The sequence below is a fragment of the Podarcis vaucheri genome (genome assembly GCF_965113315.1).
Source record: "Podarcis vaucheri genome assembly, chromosome: 5".
Lineage (NCBI taxonomy): Eukaryota > Metazoa > Chordata > Lepidosauria > Squamata > Lacertidae > Podarcis > Podarcis vaucheri.
Window position 1 is genome coordinate 58,650,566 of NC_138763.1, and position 23,397 is coordinate 58,673,962.

Genomic DNA, 23,397 nt, shown 5'->3' on the forward strand with positions numbered 1-23,397 from the left:
CCATTTCAACAGCAAATTATACATTCTTGACAAATTTTTAGTATTGGGTTCTAACAGTTCTGTTTCTAGTTTTGATTTCTCCACTTGGAAGCCTTTCTTTCTGTCCTGTTTGAATACTTCATTTATCTGTCGGTAATGTAACCAATCTCTCACCTTAAACTTCAATTTCTCAAAACTCTGCAATTTTACTTTTTCACCATCTTGTTCTATCATTTCACAATATTTAGGCCCGTTGTAAACTTTAAAATATATATATTTGTTATCTGTTTTCCTGTAACTCAAAAGTTCTGATTTGGCTTAGCGTGAAATGGGAAGCAGATACTAAGAGATCTCATTTATTCCTTAGGCCATACTAGGTTCTATATGGTCACAAGGTCTTCAACTTTGTTATTGTGAAATGAAGATAAATTTGGCACATGTGGTGGACCAGCTTAAAAGTCCTATCTTTTGACCCTTTGGTATATTAAATATGCAGCAGTCCCTCATAATACGATTATCCATTTTCACTTACCCAGAAGTGAGAGCGTTGCTGGCTGAAGATTCCTTTCAACTACCTCAAGCTACCACAAACTGTGTGTCTTGCAGCAGATCACCTAACAACTAGCACCCAACACCTTATCTCCTGCAACATCAGCACTCTTCCTCCTGCAGAGGCAAGGGTGTCCATAGGCTGTGGTCACTGTCAGCTGATTCCATTTAGGCCTATTCTAATAATTTAGGCCTATAACATAATTTAGGCCTATACTAATCCTAGGCCTCAGAGATGGCTTATCAGCCTCAGCAACATGTCATTACAAGCAGAAGATGAATCCTGGTGCCTTGCTTTGTGCCTCAACCTAGCCCTAACCCCTGGCCCCTGAAACCCCACTCTGCGTGATCCAGCTTCAATGTTGCTTGTTTGGACTATGGTCTTAACCAAGCAACAAGGAGCAGATCTTGGCTGAGGCCTGAAGGGCCTTAAAATCAACCCATTTTCCCACCATGAGGATCTGACTTGAAAAACTGCATCCTGGGATTGTTCTTAAGTCCAGCGACTCTGCACACACCCAACTAGGCCATGCTCTTTCTCCCCATGCAAAGCACAACTAATAAGTGTTTTCTTATGGTCCAGAAAGTAGAACATATCTTTATCTTATTTGTCCTTTTTGTTCAGCTTGGAAGACTGAGATTGTTTATTTACTTACCTAGCTTTTTTGAAAGCCATAAATTGGCACTGATACACAAGTCGTAGGGGGAATTGTTTAAAACATGTACTGTGAGTTTTAAAAATACATAAATAAAACTTCCTACAGCCTACACTAATCATCTAGCACAACACATTCATTTTCATCCCTGCTTTTGGATAAATATTCCAGATAACAAATCAAATCAAGTACCTAAATGTAATTATTCCATTGTGATAACAATCTACTTGAACTGGTGCAACACCCTTGCTTATTTGTTGTCATAGCAAAAATCACTAAGAAGCTATTTTACATCAGCCTTCCCCAATGCCAATAAAATTTCTTAGATCAGGCTTCCCCAAGCTAGTGCCCTCCAGACACTAGTGCCATATTGAAAGCACTGGGCTGGAATAGGTTATACTAAATCTTGAATACAAGAGGACAAAAATGATACAGGTAATAATGCAAGTCAAAAAACCAAAAATAAATTATCTGCACAGGAGAGTTCTTATATGGCCCGAGTGGGATTCACATGCTGTCACACAAGGAAGACCCACTCAAATACTTAGCGCATTTTAAATCTTCTATTAGAATGGAGAGGAAACAGCCATTATTGACCTTGGTGATGTACTAAATTTCCCATTCATAAGTGGATAAATCAGTGCTTCTCAGCAAGCCATGAGCTATTTGCTAAAGAGAATCCTCATATAGAGTTTTGTCTTTGTTTATGGTCCCTACTCCCATCTCCTTTTGTTGCAGTGCATCTATCCCTACCACAAATCCTACAAACATCATCCAAAGCTCTGCTGGCCTCAAATCAGTGTGCAGGTATGCACCTCCAAAAGAGCTCGCACACTGGAAACAAGCAACAGGATATCAACCCAATGAAAAATGGCAAAGCAAACCCAACATGGGACACAGAAATATAACTAGAATTATATGTCAAAATTCCTACATTCCAGAATCCAAACATCATGTTTTGTACTGGATGCCTGGGATTTTTCCAGCCCTACTCAAGCAGCTGAGGGCACACCACCCAGCACTTCCATGTCACTTTCTCAGCACAGTGCATTGTATGTGTAGTTTGCACAGTACACTGACTGCACACAGCTTAGGGCAACAAAAAATCAGGCGCACTGAATCCATGATACTAAACGGCTGTACCACACTGACTCCCACAAACTTGCTGCTAGCAACCAGCTGCAAAATGGAGCCAGGACTGAATCTGTTATTAATTGGATCTGAAAGCCAGGAAATGTTCTGCAAAATACACTGATGCAGGGTGGCTGATGCCAGTGCAAGTTTTACCCTTTCCATGAAATACGCTGCTTATTCGTTTCTCTGGCACTCATTATCATCACATTCATTTCATCTGCTTGTCTTCCCCCTCAACTCCGAAGTGTTGCAAGAGCTCTGCAATATATGTAAGCTGGTAGTCTTGCTTGCTATATCACACTAAAGCCAAATGCAGGTGAAAAGCTTAGTGTCATACTAGAGAACACAAGTAATTGCCTTTTTACTGAGGTCTGGGATGAGCAAGGTAAATGCCACAGATAAATGAAGCCAAACAAGATATTGATGTTCCTGGCTATATTACCCCATAGCTTGTAAAGTGGCAACAGAAATGCACTGTAGATGGGCAGCATCAATGCAAAAAGCATGAAGCAGAGATTACAATCAAAAATTTCAGGCAAACTGGCTTAACAGTCAGCTTCCTTGAATGATCAAACACGTGGGACTTGAGGAAAAACCTGCAGTAATCAATTTACATAAAGCATATTGACTATGCTACTGAACAGCAGAGGCAAAGAATCACACCAGAAGACCACAAAACAAATAGGCATCAGAATCAGAAGGAGTACGGTTCCCCATTATTTGACAAAGGACCAAAATGCAGCACTTAAGATAACAGCCTGGTATTGAAAACACTGCAATATTTATTTAGTCTGCAAGGATTATAGGGTCTCTCTCTCTGAAACATGGAGCCAAAAGGTGGATAAAAATGTGAAGCTGTTAAGATGCTGTTGCAGCCAACAAATCTGACAGGAAGGGCAGGAAATAGAACTTTTTATGCAGTGGACTGACAAAACATCCAATGACAGAGCAGGGAAAATATTTCCCGCTCCCAAGCTCCTGCATCCAATAGTATGGCAGCAGCCCTGTTCAGGACTTATGATAATTAATAATAGTAGTCAAATTTTAAATTGGATACTCTATATTTGCTGCATCCTGAAATGAAGCAAAGCATCTCAACTTCTAAGTACACAAGAAAACTTGGTAAGACGGCTGACAAATGAAGATGAAGGGCTACATGGATGGAAATATCATGGTTATTAAAGAAATAGCACTAAAAATGTCTGAATTAGGATGAGAGACCTACCTGACACACATGGCTCAAATATAATTGTATACTTGCTAAATACCTATACCAATATCACTTACGAGTGGGTATTTCCTATTCCAGTACAACCCTCAAATGTTAGTCACCTGCACCACTCATTACAGCACTCATTACAGATGACCACCCTGTGATATATTCTTCATGCCAAATAATTGGACAGGAAATTTGAAGTATGCTGCATTATTCATATTACACGGGGGGGGGGGGGCTGCATAATGGCATGACTAAGAATTCAGTCACACACCATTATGTTTATCTCTATCGTTTGTGTACTCTCCAAAGGAAGTTCAATGCTCTTTGGTCCTGTTTCTCTACGAAGATTCCCACATTCACACATCACACTAAATGTTTCGCCATGATTTTTTTTTACTGCTCCTGTATAAAACATACACAAGTAAGCAAGCAAGTAAGCAAACAAACAAAAGACACCAACTAGAACATGAAAAATAGGTTCTGTTCCATCTTCAAACCCACAGCGCTAATTTTCGACTTGGAGAGGTTTTGTTGTTATTATTATAGATATGGAAAACATACAAAAATTTCACAAATACATACTATACATACAAAACCCTACAACGCAAATGAAGAGTACATGCAGGATTCTCTGCCATTGCAGACGTTTGCCCTTTAACCTGTGTGAAAGTGATGCACCAGAGGACATGAGGAGCTGCCAACACATGCGGGAATGGCATAACATAAAGTTTGTTATATTAAAGGAATTTGAGGGATTAATATTCTTTTAAAAAGCCAAGATAATGAATTATAATCCTCCACTATTCTCCTTAAAAGCTCAGAGTACTCAGTTGATATGAATATTGCCAAATATATGTCAGTGTGGTGGTAATTTTTGATATTTTAACTACATCCGCAGCATGTTTTGTAACTCTTCTACTTTATTTGATTTACTGTTCTGAGACACTCTTCTTCAGTCTCCTGAAGAGGTAATCCACTCCCATCCCGTCTATAGCATAGCTGCTTAATTGGCAAATGTACAAAATACAATTACGTTGCATACAACTGACAATGCTGCTTATGGGAATACCACAGCTCAGGCATTCAGTTTTATTTTGCACTTTTATCTTCATTAAGCAAACTGTTCACAAACAACGCTTGCTTTTACTGATGTAACATGTCATTCAGTTTTTTATCAAATCATCCTAGGCTAATCATCTAAACTGAAATTAAAGGAAGTTTATGCTAGGTTAAACACACATACAAAAAAGCAAAAATAACCTTAATTGCAATTAGTTGCTTTAGAAGCAAAATTCCAAGTGTCAAGAAGACACTAACATGTGGTTTTGATGATCGGTACAAGTTTCTAAAAAGGGCAGAAAGCAGGTTCCTCTTCCTTGTCCCCCATATGTACCCACTGTTCCAGCTTACTCCCTCTTTTCCCTTTACTTCATACATTTACATTCAAAATTAACCAGCTTCGGTGATGCTTGGTCTTTCAAGCTTATGTTTGGGTGATCTTAACAAGCTGTTTGGCAAAGACAGCTTAAATTGAAAATGTTTCATTTGCTGAAGAACTATAGTTGTTTTAATGGCACTGTTGTATAAATTAGTTTAATCATAATTTTATTATTGGTTTTACTGCTGTTTGCTTTACAGTGGTACCTCTGGATGCGAACGGGATCTGTTCCAGAGCCCGTTCACATCCTGAGTAGAACGTAACATGCGACTGCTCGTCTGCGGGACGCGCTTCCGCGCATGTCATTTTGAGTGTCGAGCAAGCGACAAAACCCGGAAGTAGCACACTCTGTTACTTCTGGGTCGCCGCGGAGCACAACATGAAAATGCTTAACCTGAAGCTACTTCAACTCGAGGTATGACTGTATTGTTGTTATAATGTGAACACTCTAAACACCCTAGGATTCTGATATATGAAGGATGGTGTAGGGATATAGTAAATAAAATAAAAACCTATGGGCTTACTGAAACAAGCCATCTTCATAAAGCAAGATTTTAAATTTGGCTCATTTCAGAAAACCGTGTACAGTTACGACTAACTATGCACAGGTTCAGACATAACACTAAACTGTGATCTGTTAGAAACAGAAGGAAATATTTTTGATCTCTTCCTCACAGATGCATCAGAGGAAAACGATGAGAGCAAATGACCCCAAGGCTCATCTAGGCTCTTTCCCACAACAATAACCCATCATGCTTATCATTACTCTGAATTTAGCCAAACATTCTAATCAATTACAACAGCTTCCATGTCTGGTCCCCTCAAGGCAATCCTTACTCAGCTGTTCATCACCCAGAGGTACTGCTGCTTATGAGTTTTTGCCTGCAGTTACAACGCATTATGGATCTTCTAGTCTTAAAGTTCTATATTTCAATTGAACAGGACACAATCTAATCGCAGCATAAAGATTCAAAATAATAAATGTCTACTTAGCACAAAACAATGATATTCCAAAATATTACAATATTACAAGGAAGGTTTGTCTTCAAAAGCTAAATTATAACGCTTCACTTGTTGCTGTAATATTGAAAGCACACTCACAAAAATAATGGAGGAAAGAGATTAAATGCAGCAAGTTTTTTTTAAAATTACTAATACTCAACATTTCCAGTGCTTAAAGTTTTCACATAATTTGTCTACTGTATTTGTAATCCTTACAACAATCCTGAAAGGGAGTCAGTATTATCATCTCCCATATAGATAGAGGGACTGAGCCCAAGAAACAGTGGCTTGTGCTGCGTACTGCACTCATGACAGAGGCAAAATTCAAAGCAGTGATTTCTCTATTCATAGCCAGGTTCTTGCAAAGCCACCCTGACTGAAGCCAGGGCCAATCTAAGCAGCAGACCATCACCCTGTCAAGGGCTCTGTGGGAAATTACCAGCTAGGATGAATGGTGGCAGATTTTTATCCTGTTTCACTGGGACAGCACAAGTGCAGGAAAGAGGTCAAGGATCGGGCCCCTTGGGGGATCCAACGAGCTGCGGATCCCAAGCTCCAGCACCCCACCCACTCTGAAACACCCCAGACAGAATTCACTATGATGAGCGTTCCATCTGCGCAAGCATTCTAACTTGACAGGAGGAATGATCACCTTTCTCCTTTCCCCATATGCTGTAGGGGGTTCTCCTACCCTTCCAAGTCAGTTTTGGAAGCACAACAGGCATACAAATGGGGGGGAAGTCCCACTGTGCAAAGCTTCCATTGAATCCTGTCCCCCGTTTCAGAGTTTTCTGTTGGCTACCTCCCATGGTCATTTTCCACCCACTTGGGTGGAGTTTAGGTTCTGCTGCAAGCCTGCAACAGTCTCGCCCCACCACACTGGCAGCACTCCTCTGTCTGCAGAGGGACCAGTCACCAGTATCAATGGGATTATGGTTGCAGACTTAGCCATTACACTATTATTTTTCATTTATGAACCACTTCCCATGAGCCACCCCAAATCCAATAAAGATACCATTTGGAATAAAGAGGTTGAAAGAGGAAAATCTTTAGCAAGTCACTGAAAAGACAACACAGAAGGTGCCCGTCTGATAATGCCACAGGAGAGAGATCCAAAGGATAGATGCCACCACACTAAAGGACTGGCTTCGGCACCATGCAAAATGGCCCTACGGGTAGGATGGCATCTGCAGAATGCCCTCTCCTGCAGAACAGAGTGATTGGGTAAGCATGTAGGGGGTGAAACATTATTTTAGGTATTCTGGTTCCAATCTGTATTGCACACCAATACCAGTGCCCTGAACCCAGCACAGCAGCTGACAGGCAGCCAGTGCAATCCTTTTAGCAGCAGCATAATATGATGGTGATATATCTGCCCCTGTGAGTGGCTGAGCTGCAAAATTTTGCTCTAGCTGCAATCCAATCTGGAGGTTACCAACACTTGGACAAGAGTGGTCAGGCTATCCTGATCTAGAGACAGCCATAGCTCTCCTGGCCGCCAAAGTCACCTGGGCTGCTAGCAACAAATATGGGTCCAGGAGCACCCCTAAACTATTAATCTGCTCCTTCAAGACCCCACCTAAAGCAGACAATTGATCTATTATCCAAATTCAGGAAACACCCACTCACAGAGCATTAGCTTTCTAACATACAATCTGAAAGGTATAAACTAAAGACAACACACACTGAAATGATGAAAACTTCCTCGAACAAAGTATAGATTTACATCACTCTTGATTTCAGCATGGCTGAATACATGCTCAGGAAAAAACACACAAAGAAACCCACTCTACAATCCTGCAACTGCAGAATCCAACCCAAATTTGAATTTAGCTGAAAACAAAAAGGCTTTTCCCCCCAAACTGAATTGCAAAGATCAGTTGAGGAAATAAATGGACAGCAACTCACATGCTATCACGCTTTAGGGTTTTGTTATGATGGGACACCATTCTATTACTGTTAAGTGACCTCAATTTTAAACTTATGTTTTCAATCATGTGCAGTGTTTTCACAAGATTACCCTTGGCACTAGAGGCTTTCCAAACTGGATGACAACTCAAAATGCTGCTTATTCTAGAGTTAAATTACACAGTAAGGAATTTATTCACACAACAGTCATCCAAGAAAATACAGATTTCCTATAATTTGCTCCATTCTTTTTCTATCACCTTTTCAAATAACTGCAAGCAAGCTTTACTTCGACACGTTATACCTGACTGGCATGCTATCCAAAATAAAGAGTGTGTTCTTTGCTATTTTCTTTACCAGTATGTGTCCACAGTGGAATGTAGTAGATGTTGATTCTTTAGAGACTGGACTGCTCTCCCAGCTATAAAAGACCAAAATTTGAGCAAACAGAAATGCAGAGAAGTTAACATATGGCAATCTTGCAAACTTCCCCAGCGGTTCACATGCCTGAATAAGCTCTTCTCTTCTTTCCCCTGTGCAAATCTCACTGAAGTGAACTAGTTTTAGAAACCGACCATGACTAAGGATGCAGGAGAGCTATAAAAATAATACAGCTTATCAAATAACAGGCCTGTAGTTGAAAAACAAGGGCACAGGGACGCGTAACTGTTTTAATGGCAAAGGCTAGGTTTTCATCAGCACCCAGAAACAAAACTGTATGGAGTAAAACAATAATTAATTGACTAAAAATTAATTAATTCATATTTTGCTAAAGCAGAAATTTGATGCACTCTTACCTGGGAGTAAACCCAACTGGGATTTATTTCTGAATAGAAATGTAAACGATTGTACTGTTACTGCTCAATCAAGGCAAGGTAAAGACTCCAGCTCCAAGGCTCGATATTTTGGGAAAGAAGATTTTCTCCACTGCAGTTGCAACAGCTACAGTCCACAGACCTAGGTGGCCAGATCTACACACAGCAGGATTTTAAAAATTATTGCTGCCACAGGCCTCTTCCGTACCTCCCGTTCAGTGTAGGCAGCTATTGCTATTGAAGGATGAAGGTTCAAAAGACTCCCTGGGTGTCCCAAAACAGAGATGTAGCCCCTGAAGCACCCACAAAATTATGTTTCTAATCCAAAAAACAATTACAGAAAATAGTACTTTTTTACTTGATACACACTCACTTTTACAGGACCTGTAGATGCTGCTCTCAATTTCACATTCATGGCAATTTTTGTCATTTCCCAAGCTGGCTTCCAAAACCACAAGCAAGGCTGGGGGGGGGGAGCTTGATGAGTGGGCCATTTCATTTGCATAGAAGCATCTGTGTGCACAGGAGGGACTATGCCATGGGTAGGCAAAATAAGGCCCAGGGGCTGGATCTGGCCCAATCACCTTCTCAATCCGGCCCGCGGACGGTCTGGGAATCAGTGTGTTTTTACATGAGTAGGATGTGTCCTCTTACTTATAATGCATCCCTGGGCTTTTTGTGGGGCATAGGAATTCGTTTATATTCCCCCCCCCAAAAAAAATATATATATAGTCCAGCCCCCTGCTGAAAAAGTTTGCTAACTGCTGGACTATGCTATTCTCCCATCCATACATTATTCCCAACAAGAAACTTCTTCATTTCTGCATTCATATGGGACATGACCCAAAGTAACACAACAGTCCTAACAAGAGGTCTGGTGTGGGTGGAGACTACCAGGAAACAATGGGAGTGACCAGAAGGAACACAAGCTGCCTTTGCTAGCTCATCTGTCTCTTCTCTCTAGTCCAGTGTTTCCCAAACGTTTTTGGGCAACGGCACACCTGTTTACTGAAAAAAAATCTCGCGGCACACCACCATTAAAGCCCCGCCCCGTGACGTCAGCGCGCAGCGTCACGCCGGGAGGGACGCACAAAAGTGAAAGTTTTTTCCCTCCCCCTTGCCGGGGAACCTCCAAGCTTTGGGCAGGCAGGCAGGCAGAGCTGGGAAGGGGGTTTCCAGGGGACACGGCAGCTCCTCGAAAGGCTTCTCTCAGCTGCGCTCAATCCTCCTCGGAGAGGATTTCCCCTCCGGTCCCATGCCTTCGTTTGGGGCATCGCTCCGGCTGCTCCCTCTCCCGCCGCGCAGGAGCGATGCCTCTCTCTGGCTCTCCCTCCGCGCAGGCTGAGGGAGGGAGGGAGGGAGGGGCGCGTGTGACCCGTCTCTGCTGGGAGACCAAACCCAGCGAGGCAGAGTCGCGCGGAGGCGCCCAGGCAGCGCTGCCGGCTGCGAGGAGGAGCGCCAGGCAGCAGCAGGAGGCGCGGCCTCTCCTCGCCGCCGCCACCCCGCCTCTCGTCGCCCGACTCGCCCGCCTCCCTCCAGGCATCTCGCGGCACACGAGGCAACGTCTCACGGCACACTCGTGTGCCGCGGAACACCGGTTGGGAAACACTGCTCTAGTCAGCAATGGTGAGCAGGCACAGATGTGGGAGAGTGCAGAAAGGAAGACTGGAATCCATTCAGGAGCCTGGCACTGGTACAAATCACACCTCTTGCTTTCAAAGCAGGGGTTCCCAAGTTGTAGTCTAGGAGCTTCATTCAGGTGGTCCGTGGCAAGTCCACATTAAATAATCATATTAACTTTTAACTGTATTTATTTTATTCCTTACACTGCATTTTACTGTATTACAATTTGAGTTCCACAGAATTCAAAAGCAATACAACAAAATAAGAAATAAAAGAAGCAATAAAAACAATTAAAAGTTAATACAGCATATAGCACCATACATTACAATTGCTACAACAAGCAGAAAAATAATTAGGTAGTGCACCAAGACCTCAACAATTCTCCCAGCGTTCCGTGGGGCAAAAAGGTTCAGGAAAAACCTTTGTTTTGGGGGGCACAATTCTTTCCCAGTTGTTCTGCTTCCGTGTAAAGGTGAAAAAACCTCAAGTATCTGTACCTGAAGCTGCCCTTAGCAAACTCCATACACAAACATGCCTCTTAAGTAAACACACCTAAAGAATAACACAAAGCCAAGTAAACAACGTTTTGATAGGCTGCGCGTAAGCTGTGCTATAGAAATGCCCTTTCCGTTGGAAACAGTGGCCTATTATATACAGAACAGAAAGTCAGGTCCCTGCCCTGAAGGAGCTTACAATAAACGATTTGTCACGGGGGAGACAATGGGAGGGGAAGAGGAGGGAGGCAAGGATAAATAGAGGGATAGAAGGCCTTGAGACACAATTTTTTGGGTTTCGTACTCAAGGTGGATTTACCATAGGCTTCATGGAAAACATGGGGCAATCTGAAGGAATGGTTTCACAAAGTGTTTTGGAGGGAAATCTAAGCATAAGGGGTAGGGAAAGCAATTTAAAGACACAAGAGAGCTCCAGACACTTCAGAATGCCACTGTGTGAGGAGCAAAGGTCACAGGCAGAAAACTATGAAGACTTGGGAGAGACAGCCACAAGGGGAATTGAAGGGAAGGATGTGGGTTTTGTGCTGAATTCAAGACAGGATAGAAATCCAAGGTGGAGCATCATATGCTCTGAGTAGCATATGCTTCTCATGGCATGGAGGCATCAGAGTGGCAACATGACAACAAAGAAACAGTCAGGAAAATTACAGTAGTTTGGGTGGCAGATGACTAGATTGCAAATAAAGGTTTCCCCTAGAAGGGCAAACAGGAAGCGTATAGATAGTTGTACAGAGGGGAGCAACATGTCTTGGCAATAAACTAAAAGGGTTTGGGGGGGCAGGGGTAGAAGGAAAAATCAAAGAATGGACCAGGGCTTTATGCCTTTATACGGGGACTATACAAGGAGAGAGAAACTTGGGAGGAAAGTACATTAGGTTGGTCTCAGACAATGATAAAACATCCCACCAGAGATATCAGCTAGGCAGTTGGAGATCAGGTGGAGAGGCGGACAGAAAGGTAGATCTAGGTTTCATCAGTAAATAGATAGTATTGAGAGTCATGAGATTTGATGAGAAACCCTGAGTCACGTAAGAAGAGAACCAGCGAGGGCAAAGACATGGAAACACAGTATTAAGGGAGTCAAGTAGGAGGGAGTGATCAACTGTCTCAAAGGTAGCGGAGAGGTTAGGGAAGATAAGGACAAAGTGGAGACTGCTGGATTTGGCTGTAAGATAGATTTCTGTGAGAGCCAGAAGAGGACAGAGGGCAGATTGTTAAGGGAGCTGGAGAAAATTAAGGCAGCAGGAAGACATTAAGAGCTTGCTGTTGAAGGGGGAAACTGGACAACTGTCAGGAGGACAGGATAAATTAAGAGATTTTGGTAAGAAAAGGGGAATAATGGCAAGAAAGGGAAAGGTCATTTATGTGGTTAAGAGGAGCAAAATGGCAGAACATGACAACCAGAAGCTGGGAGAGGACAGCACCAGAGCATAGGTGATGAAATCAGGGTACTCAGTTTGTTAAGTGACACAGGGGAAAAGAGAAAAGAGTTTAGGAAGTGGCAAGAAAAGGGAAAGCTTGGAAAGTGTGAGTGAGTAAGGAACGAAGAGAGATTGGACCAGATAGTGCTGGATAGAACCTACTAAAGCTGTCTATGAGAGGAACAGATTTCACCTGCTCTCTCCCTCATCCTCCAATGCAGCCTCAGAATCTGCTCCGGAGGGTCGGTGGGCCCTTTGGAGCAGATTTTTGTGGTGCTTGTGGAGGTCCAGGGGGGACGCGAGGAAGATGAAATCCCATTGTACGAGCCTGTTCCCTGTTGAAAGAAGAGATAAAGTCTTTGGTATAAGGAGGGAGGGAGAGAAGAAAGGCAGGCCTTAGTTAAGCATCAAAGGTAAGGAAAAGGCACTGAGGAAACTTAAAAGCTGGTGTGCATTAGGATAATGGAGTAGGGTGCTTCACAGGGAAGTTGGCACAGGAAGAGATGAATTTATAATGGACAAAATCAGACAGCACTTTTGTTCTTTTACAGATGTTCAGCAGAATAATATAGTCGAAAAGTATCTACATCTTTTCAATATTGGAGTTATTTAGTAACTTTGAATCAGTGCACATTACTCCAAGTCTTCTTGGAGCTCAATTCCATAAAGATTAGGTCTTCACTCCACAGATTCCCTTACCATGCTGTGCTTCAGGGCCCTATTCACTTCACAATTGGCAGGCACTGCTGCAAGTAAATAGCAACTGATTGTTTGACACTACAGGTGTATAACATGTGCTGGAGCAACCAAGGTGTTTCACATTTCCCAAAGAAAAGCTTCACTATTATTAATTATTATTATTACTACTACTACTACTACTACTACTAATATTATTTTCATTTCTATACCACTTTACATTTTTAAGAAAAAAATATCAAAGTGGTTTACAGCCTACATTAAAACACCAAACAATCCAGAAGAAAACATTACAGAAGAAAGTCAAATATAAAGTCTGCATTCAAAACAACATAATTAACAGGAACCTAAAATTTATCTCAAAACTATCAAATCAAAACATTACAATGAAGGTCATGTACAAAATGAACATTTAATGCACCAAAGTTAACCAAAAAAAAATCTACCTTGAACATTTCAAAAGAAAACATTACTAAAGAAAGTCAAATATAAAATGCACGTTTAAGGCAGCATAATTAGCAATATAATAAAATATTATCTTAAACACAGAAGATATCTGCTGTTGTTGCTGCCAACAGAAGTTCATGTCAGGCAGCAGCTGTGGAAGCTCAGGCTCAGTGACCTCGGAGACACTAAGAGATAGCTAGGACATATTTAAACATGTCTTGCAAAAAGTAATAATCACTTTTTAAAAAATTATCTGTATTTATTTTTAACTTCAGAGTATTAGAACAGGTGAAAGGAATTCTTGTGGGTTCCGATAAAATGTGTGCCTCCGCAGCAGTACTGTGCCTCCGCAGGACTGTCCTACCAAAAACACATGATTATCAGGATGAATTTCACATACATTTTTCATGAGTGATAAATAAATCAGGGTATTAGATTCCTATTATCCATGATCATTAATCTTTGCTGAGAAAGTCATGGGAACCTGCAGAACCAACAGAGATCAGAACAACATAATCGAAGTTCTGGCAAAAAAACTGAAAGTCAGTGAAGTCTTACCCAAAATAAATTTAGAAACTTATATTGTTAACATATGCCCACAAATTCTCTGTGGATTTCTTCATTTGTAGCCCTTAGAAATCCCTTACTCTGCAAGTGTCATTTATTACATTTAAAATCCTGCCTTTCATTTATCACAGAGCTTGGAAGCAAGCAAACACAGAATTCCCAGGCAATCTTCCATCCATGAGTTAACTACAGACTCAGAACCCCTTTGACTTCAGCAAAATTGTTGAGTCAAGACTAAAGGTGGTGGTGCTTCACATGGGAATAAATGAAGGGCTGGCTTTCCTCACCACTAGCAACCAAGCACTGCTCTTAGGTGTCTGGGATTAAGTAAAAGGGCATACTCTATCAGATGTGTGACTTCCAGGCTGGTTTGAGACCTCCCAAGCACTATTCCTTCCCTGAAATTAACACCTGGGGGAGGGCAATGAGACAAGGAGAGAACGGTTAAATAAGGACTCCACTGAAAAGGTAAACCTGCTTGCTTGGTCATTTGTGACAAGTAAGAATTGCCTCCAGGAGATGAAGGAGGGAAACATTACAAAAGAGTGTGGCTGTTTTTAGCTTTTCCCTTTTGGGCCACAAAAGATGTGGGAAGGGCAATAGTTCAATGGTAGAGTCTCTTATTTTGCATGCAAAGGGACCCAAGTTAAATCCTCAGCATCTTCAGATAGGGCTGGGGATGTTTCCTAGCTGAAACCCTGTAAAGCCCCCGCAGGCAATACTGAGCTAGATGAGGCAGCTTCCTATGCCCTGAACAGGGGCATATGAGAAAAAAGTTTGTGGACTAGTAGCTTTTATCTGGAGAATAATTTCTAGTCAGTAGTGATAGCAAGATGACTTGATGGGCATCTGTTGCTGGGTATTACCTTGTCTTATGCAATCTGTCAAGCGCGTCCAATTCAGAATTTGCCATTTTTAAGAATGTAATGAGGATATTCTCATAACAGCATGAATTGCTAAAGTATTATCCATACAGCAAGCATCCAATCTGACAGAAAATTTGTCTTCACCAACCTCAGCTGGAGTAGATCTCTATCTGTAGCCTTCGTCTAGGACACAGCACATTTAGGCTTGATGCTTTTTAACAATAGGAAGATTATTAGCACTGGAACCCAAGACATGCTCACATAAATTATGTTGACAAGTCCTCTCTGCTAAAATGACAACGTTAAAAATGAAAGCAAGTGGCAGCGTTCCGCTGTTACTGCAAACTCCTCTTAATTTTTTTTCTTCCATTTAGGAAACACACAAGGGCAAAGGGTACAACTTGGCTTTCAAAAGTGATTCATGACAGGAATGCCTTGGTATTAAGTGACATTCTGGAACTGGAGCTCTGCAAAAAAGTCACTCTGCAAGAGTTATCCTGTTAAATTGAACCTAAATAGAAGCACACTATAAAGAAAACTGTCGATCAAAGACTTGTTCTATATTGGTAAGTTACAAAGCCATACTTTAAAAATAAACGGATAAGGGAATGAATGGCATTCAATTTGCACTACAGAGCTTGACACACTGAGAACCGATTCAGCTTATGGCAGTAGATGCATTTACCACATTTACACCACTGTCCCTGATGGGTAACACAAAGTCTGAAGGGGAAACGCAAGACAGCATGGAAAGGCCAACAGTCACATGTACCCAAATAAATAGAAAACACATTGCAGAAACAGAGCCATTCTTGGCTCACCAGGATGTAAACACAGTGGCAGTGAATGGGTGAAGGATGCCCTTTTCCAGCAAGCCCTCCTTTACTCCTGAAGACCCTTTCTTGCCTCTCTACAGGAGCCACAGCTTATTTTGCAGAAGCAAGTCCTACTCCAAGATACTATCTAGGCATACATTCTGCCCTAACTCGTCTACTACCTCGCTTCCTGTAGACTACAGCACCAGCTGAACATGTCCTCCAACATTTAGAGCCAAGTATATCCCCCTATGTTATGTCAAGGGTAGCTTTCATGTGCCCTCCAAATGTTTTGGACTCCAATTCGTATCAGCGCCAGCCAGTATGGACAATTGTCAGGGCTAGGAAGTAACAGACAGGACAGAGCCCTTTTGCTTAAGTCTGAAATCTACTGTCGGGCAAACTGCAATTGTATACAGTGGTACTTCGGGTTAAGTACTTAATTCGTTCCGGAGGTCCTTCTTAACCTGAAATTGTTCTTAACCTGAAGCACCACTTTAGCTAATGGGGCCTCTGGAGCACGATTTCTGTTCTCATCCTGAAGCAAAGTTCTTAACCCAAGGTACTATTTCTGGGTTAGTGGAGTCTGTAATCTGAAGCGTATGTAACCTGAAGCGTATGTAACCCGAGGTACCACTGTACAGGCTAGCTGAGGGATGCGCAGAGAAGAGCACTTCTCTGTATTCCACTGTGCAGCAGTCAGTCAGAGACTGCCTCTGTGGCAGCTTAAGTGTTCTTGCCAAAACCTTTTCTTCCCAACCTTTGACCTCAGGGTCAGCTTCTAACACTGCCACTTATTAAAGAGGGTGCTCCCTTATAGGTTTATTTATTTATTTATTAAAGTATGTAGCTTTACAACCTGCCACCTACAACACTGAAAGATTACAGGGTGGCTTACAACAAACAATGTAACAATCCCCCATCCGCCCTGCCGCCCAAATGCCCATAAAATATTAACATAGGACGGCAGTTAAAACTTCAGACTATGTCCACTAGGCTTGCCTGAAGCAACATTGACAGCAACAGCCTCCTAGTATCCAAGGCCTGGAGCAGCTAAACCTAAGAAACCAGGGAGGGCAACCTGAGAACATGAAAGAGGTTGATATGTGAGAGAGACAATGAAGAAAAGGTTAATCAATTCAGGTTTATTTTATTTTGTCAGGGTGCAGTTCTAAATTAGACAGTAGTTCTATTATAGAGACAGCAGGACATATCCCCAAGAAAACAAGGACATTTCCTGTTATTTACAGAGCACAGAACACTACTTATGCAGGTGTATTCAGGAGCAAGGCCTAAGGAGTTCAGTGAAGCTTACTACCAGGTGAACAGATACAGCAACTTCCCTCAACATGATGCCCTCCAGATGTTTTGGGACTACAATTCCCATCATCCCTGACCACTGGTCCTGTTAGCTGGGGATCTTGGGAATTGTAGTCCTAAAACATCTGTGGGCTGAACTTGCCTATGCCTGGACGACACACTGGCCATGCTAGCTGGAGTTGATGGGAACTATAATCTAACACTTCTGGAGAGAACCAGGGTGGATTAAGGGTTAGGTATGGGATTGGAGGCTTAAACATTTTAACTTTTCCCATCAGGGAGCCTGCGGCCCTGCAGGTGTTGTTTGACTCCAACTTCCATCAGCCACAGCCAGCATGGCCAATGGTCAGGAACCACAGCTTACTTTGAAACTGATATCTTTTGTTTCAGAAATAAATAAGAATCCAGGATCAAACAGTCTGAGATTATTTATTTTTCACACCTGCGTTCATTATCCAGTCCTTGCATCATGATGTAAGAAATGTTTCATGGGGTCATGCTAGCTGCATGATCCATATGATTTTTTCTTTATGGAAGTATTTCCAAAAGATGGAGACAGAAGCAGTTGCCTAATTTTCACCTATGAACATTCAGAGATTTATTAATATTTCCACACAGCCCAAACTCTTAATATGTAACTAAGAGTTGCAGCAATGCGTTTTTTCCCTTGGTAAGATGTTTAGTACACTATTTTGCCTACAAACTCCCTTTTTTTTGTCAATTTGAGACTGAATAAGAAGTTACTGAAGAAAATACTGAAAAATTCACTCACCAACTCCACAGTTGGAAAATTTATGTGCTCTTGTAAAAGAGCTGAAAACCACATCTACAAACCATCAAAAACAGAATTTTATGAATCAGTTATATAAATGAAACGTCTGGAATACTATCAGCTCTGAAGTGCGTCACTACTGTATTCTGAAAAAACTCTTAAAATGCAACCGTTTTTCGTCAGTGGCGTAGCATGGGGGGGCAGGGGGGCAGCTGCACCGGGTGCAACATCTTGGGGTTAGGGGGGCGCAAATCCATGGATTAGGGGGCGCAAATCCACGGGTTAGGGGGCGCAAATTACTTGCCTTGCCCCGGCTGCTAACAACCCACGCTACGCCACTGTTTTTCGTTTACGTTTTTGAAGTAGCTTACACCATCATCCTGCAATGCATTAAAAAAAAAAAACTTTTTTTCTAACCAACTTTCACTAATACAAGCACATCACGGATGAGATCAAGATCTAGGCTGCATTCAGACATAGGATTTTTTAATATCAGTTTTACTAGTTATAATGCTACCACTTCTGTCATGATTTCTAATGTTCCTTTTACACTGCAGAACCTGTTGCACTATGGAACTGTGGCTTTTCAATTGATATAATACCATGTTGCACTAAATTTCAATCACACCAGGCATGAATGTCATCAGATAGGCTGCCACTCCTCTACCCTTTCTATATGTGTGTGTGTGTGTGTGTGCACGCGCGCACACACACACGCACACTTCCTCCCCCATGATTCACCACATGGTATACCAAAAGCACCACCCAAAAGTTCATTACATGAACGTCTGAATGGAGTCCTACTGAAATCCTTGGAAGCTTAGGTCCATTTAGCTGAAATTGCAAAATCAACTGGTTCTAACAGCATGGACTGTTTCCCCAAATATTCATCAATACTACCAACAGCATCAAAGACAAGACATAAAGACCAAACAACTAACATTGCCTCTTTTTCTGGCTTAATTCTTAAAAATAAGAAAATATGCTCAACGTATAGAAGGCATCCTTATATGTATTATAGAAATATACCAGTAGTTGCTTTATTTTTTGTCCCTATTACACTTGATCAAGAGCACCTGGCTATAATTTCATTAATCTTTATGCACATTTATTTGGCTGTAATTAACTTAAAGAAAAACTATCAGCTTAAAAGTTACTCTTCTGTTGTTTTTTGCATTTCTTATGCACAATATGGTATCAACTGAAATACTTAACAATACATGAAATCCACATTTTGTTTTGCTTTTTTAAAGGGGCAAACTTTTCCTGAAATAGATTTTTGAAACCTCCTGCCAAACTAGGTTTGGGCCAAAGAACACTCTTCATGGATGAATCCCACTAAGTAATAAGCTTTAATCTACACAATTACACTGATTTATTTATTTTTTTAAAGAGATGAGACTTTTTTTTTAAAAGCATGACACCCCCCCCAAGATGTTGAACTTATAAACCCAATAAGGTTTTTGTTTGTTTGTTTGTTTTGGTGGGAGGGGGCTCAAATTCCACAAGAACTATAAGAGAGATTTGATTTCCTGGCACAGATGTATATTGAATCAATATTTAGACACATACAACATAAAGCATCTTGGTGTAATCATGTGGTATGTGTAATAGTATTTGGAAAGGAGACAATGTTATACCAAAGAGTTGGTCAAGAGAACAGGAAAACTTCAGACAATTACAAGTTAAAGGGTCAGATGTAAACATCTTATTTATCCCTGAAAATGCCTTGCCTGACCAGCAGCAGAGTGATAGGTAGAGAAATTGTGTGTCCACAGGAGTTGCTAAGGAGCTGGTTTACACATTGATATTTCTCTGCTTATCTCCGCAGATGGCAACACCTTTCCACAACCCTCGGCCATTTCATTCTTGGAGACACAGCACCTCACTTTGAAATTTTCCATTTTAAAAGGAGCCAAATGATGTTTATTACTGCTCTCTGTGTTTCAAGAGGTGGGGCAGGCAGGGAAAGGGAGGAGGAGATCCATACAAAGTACGGGAACAATCAAAATCAGGTCTTCCCCTCCCCCCCAAAAAAACCCAGCAGCAGTTATTAGCAATACGGTATGTAAACATCCTCTCTGGCAGCTCGGTAGGGGACATTACTTCATCATTATTAATTTTTACAACCGAATGGCCGAAAAACGAATCGAGCTCTGGTTATGTAGCTTGGGTTCCGAGGAGAGAGAAAAAATCCGCTTTCTCGTGAGGGGTTGTAAGGCACACACACCCACCCTGCCCGGCCACTATGCAAACGTCACAATGAAACTAAGCAGAACGCTTCCCCAGGAAAGAAAGGGCTTTTAAAAGCCTCACGCAAAGCAGCCCTCTCCCCAGATGGGGATGCCTTGCTCGCAAGCCCCCGCCCCCGCTTCCCGAAGCGCCTCCGAGACCCATCCGGATTTTCCCGGCGTTGCTCATTTCCACCCTTTCCCCCAAACCCACATCGCTCTGCAACTGTTTGCTCTGCAAGGCTCTGGCGGATCCCGCTTTCGTTTTGCCCACAAAATCAATAAAGCGCCTTCCACGCCCGTCCCGGGCCCCACCCCCACCCGCCTCGCTGCAGATCTCCAAAGTAGTTTAAAAAGAGAAAGGGGAAGAGAGAAAGGGGAGGGGGTGTGCGTGTATGGAAGGGAGGGGAAGAGGGTCGAGACGGATCCCACCCAGCCGCCCACCCTCTTGCAATCGTTTCCCCTTATCGCCACTTCCAGCAGTAGGAAAACTTTCTCCGGCTTGCATTCAAGTACAGCGGCGCGGAGCGGGAGGGGGAAGTGCGCCGGGCCCCCGAGTCGTCTCTGGGCAGCCTGGGGAGGAGGAAGTCCCGGGGCTGGGCGGCGTGCAATGTCTGCCTGCCTCTCTCCCTTTCCCCCCCTTGATGCCCCCTCCCCGCTCCCTTGTCTTGGCCGAGACTTTGGCAGCGCTGCAAACCGTGGGTTACCCTGCTAATCTGCTGGCAAATGTTGTCCATCACACTCAGCACTAAGTAAACAATGCAGAGCCCAGCAAAACAAAAGATTTCCACTTCACCTCATTTAACGTCTCTCACTTACTCTCCGCCTAAGCGGGGAGGGAGGGGGGGATTTTTAAAGGATGAAGAAGGCGGGCAGCAACTTATTGTCATTTTCCACCCCCTCTCCACCCCCCTCCTTCCGCCGCTTTCCTCCTCCGCCGTCAGCTTTTCGCCCTTCCACCATGCAACAGCAGCAACAACAAAATATCGGCTCTTTTTCTCAGATTCTCGGTTTGGGAGGTTTGTTTGGGGTTTTTTTTTGGAAAGCGGGGACAGGGAGAGGCAAGCGATCCACTTGTTCCGATCTGCCCCACTTGGGCTCTGGAAAGCCAGTGCAATCTTGCCATCCCCCCCTCCCCAAAAGAGAAAATATATATATATTTTTAATGAGACTGTGCGAATGGGGAGGTGGGGGAGAGGAAGGCGAAACATCCACACAACCCAGCGCGCGCGCGCGCGCTTAAGCACAAACCTGGATCGGAAAGCCTTTTTGACAAATCTACACACACACACACACACACACACACACACACCTTTCCATCGCGCTGGGTGGATGGGGGACGGGGAAAGCGGCATTCGCCCTAAAGAGGCACCATCGCGGCGGCGAGAGTTGGATGGAAAGGGGCTCCGCAGACGGATTAAAGCCGGCCGGAGGGGGTGAGGTCTGACCAAAGATGTCCTCACATTTCAAGCTTCCCCTTGTCCTTCTCCCGCCCCCCCCCCCTTTCCCTGGATGGCGCAGTGAAGCGAAAGCACTTGGACACTAGCACGGGCGCAAACATTACGAGGATTGCAGGTAGGTTCTGAGCGGGGAGAGCGAGACTCTGAGCCCCGCCGAGAGAACCCGCGCTTCGGCTCCCCTTCGCCGCCTGCCTGCCCGCCCCGCTTACCTCGTCGTCGGGCTCCGAAGGTCCACCGGGAGCAGCCCGCCCCCCTACTTGGGCGAAAGCCGCCGCCTGGGCTCTCAGCGCTGCATCTTCCCCCCCTTGATCGATCGCCTCCGCTGGCTCCCCGCTCGCTCGCGCTCGCTCGCTCTTTTGATTATTATTATTCCCCGCGCCGGGGCTCCTGGTGCCAGAGATCCACCTTAAAACGAGACACGCACGCACACGCCGCCCCCCACAAAAAAACTTAATCCTCTCCTCCTTCGCCCAGCTCCGGCCGCTACTCCAAGTGAGGGGGGAGGGGGAGAATCGAATGGCAACTTGGATTCTTTTCCCGGCTTTGTGTTTTTTTTAAAGAAGTCTTTGGCTGGGGCTCCTCCAGCAAAAAAGAAAAAGAAAAGGGGAGGGTGAATCCTCCCCCTCCCGGCTCCGTTTCTTCCTCCTCCGTTGTGCTAGGAGAGGTAGGGTCTCTCTCTCTCTCTCTCCCTTTTTTTTTTCTTTTTGGGCAATAGGCGGGGTCTCTCTTTGCAAACCAATGACACAAACCCACATGGACCAGCCTCGCCCCCTACAGATACTCTTCACTGCAAATAGGCTTTCTCAGGGGATTAGTGGATCAGCTAAAGTACAAACAGACGCAGCAAGAAAGAAAGAAAAAAAGAGGGGGGGGGAGAAGGAAGGGGGGGCAAGAAGAGGGAGGAGGAGCGTCTCTTGCGCGGCGCTCTCTCTCCAACCCACCCACCCCCCAGTCCTACGGTTCCTCGCGTTTTCGACTTTCGCAGTTGGCAGGACTTGGGAGAGAGGAAAATTTAGGAAACGGGCAGGAACCGGAGCTGGGGAGAGAACCGGAAAGAAAGTGCAAAGCCTCGCCGCGGGAGCAGGAAAAAGGCAGCGGGTTCTTTCGGCGCCCCCCTCCCGCTTGGGGCCGAGGGAGCCCGGAGCCGGTAGTTGAAACGTGCCGCACGCTTTGCACCTTTACCGGTTGCTACGGAGCCGGATCTTGCCCCTTCTCGGCGTGCAGGCGCTCCACGCATTTTCTCTCCAGCCACGTGGAATTGCTGCCCTCGGCTCCCGGGAGCGGGAGTTTGCCCTTGTAACGTTACCCCCGCGTGGCAGCGATCATGATGCCCCCTGGGGAACCGGGATACCTGAGAAGTTCAGGAGATCCGTCACTTAGCCAGCAACTCCATGAGGAGGCCCGAGCTACGTAAACAACCCAGCGGGGCACAATATCGCCCAGCACCGACCATTGCAAATCACCAGGCAAACGAGCACCGCAGTGCTAAACGCGCTTACTTGGGAGCACGTCCCGTTGGAGGCAGACGGAGTTGCAGGGAACGCGTGAGCTCGGGCTGTGCAAACTGCAAGCCCTCAGCAGGGTTTGCTAGGGGTCGTTTACTCTGATTATAGTACAGTATGGTTTAAAGAGAAAAGCAGCTGTGGTGTATCCTCGCCGACGTGTGCAGTATTAGTGCTCCGGGGATTCAAGACACCTGCTCTGGCGTGAGTGCATGTAGGTTTAAATGATACAGTGGCCACAGGGAATGCACACACAGGGAAGCTTTTTTTCACGCAGATGGCACCATGTGGTATGATTCTGGTGTTGGGATTGATGGGAGCGAAGCAGTTTTACACCCCCCACAGCGTGAGAGTTTGCACTGGTATATAACTGGGCGAGAGAGTATTTGCCAGTTCTGTGGTTGTGGGACACGAGCCCATTAATGCTGCAGAGATGTGTGTTTGGCAGCAGCAGCAAGAAGG

At 43.9% G+C, this 23,397-nt stretch overlaps 1 protein-coding gene across 5 annotated transcripts in view; it reads right to left on the reverse strand.

The window, feature by feature from the left end:
• CTBP2 (C-terminal binding protein 2) overlaps positions 1 to 22,890 on the reverse strand; it is a 212,588-nt gene extending 189,698 nt beyond the window's left edge. For 2 of the 5 annotated variants that reach the window (XM_082222747.1, XM_082222748.1), the window contains exon 1: positions 512 to 994. The gene's annotated coding sequence lies outside the window, so the exon portion shown is untranslated. Of the gene's footprint in view, positions 1 to 511; positions 995 to 21,642; positions 22,277 to 22,784 lie in introns of those variants that run through there. The other 3 variants (XM_082222749.1, XM_082222745.1, XM_082222746.1) reach the window with 3 other exon arrangements.
• Positions 22,891 to 23,397: the final 507 nt, after the last annotated feature.